Raw genomic sequence first — 216 nt, forward strand, 5'->3', positions numbered from 1 at the left:
GCGCCGGTTCCGCTTCCCCTCTTGGCCGGGCTGTCCCGCAGCAGCGGTGGCCGCCGGCCCCAAAGTTTTCTCTGCCCGGCGTGGGGCTGCCCCCCACTTCCTCCCCCCGAGCCCTCCGCGCCCTCGGGGGTCCCCGGGGCGCGTCAGGGCCCGCGGTTCCTCCGTGCGGTGCCGCCGCGGCCCGGCGGCCCTCCCCCGCCCCGCGCTCCCGCCGAA

Source organism: Athene cunicularia (genome assembly GCF_003259725.1).
Source record: "Athene cunicularia isolate RWA chromosome 1 unlocalized genomic scaffold, athCun1 chr1_part1, whole genome shotgun sequence".
NCBI classification, from domain to species: domain Eukaryota; kingdom Metazoa; phylum Chordata; class Aves; order Strigiformes; family Strigidae; genus Athene; species Athene cunicularia.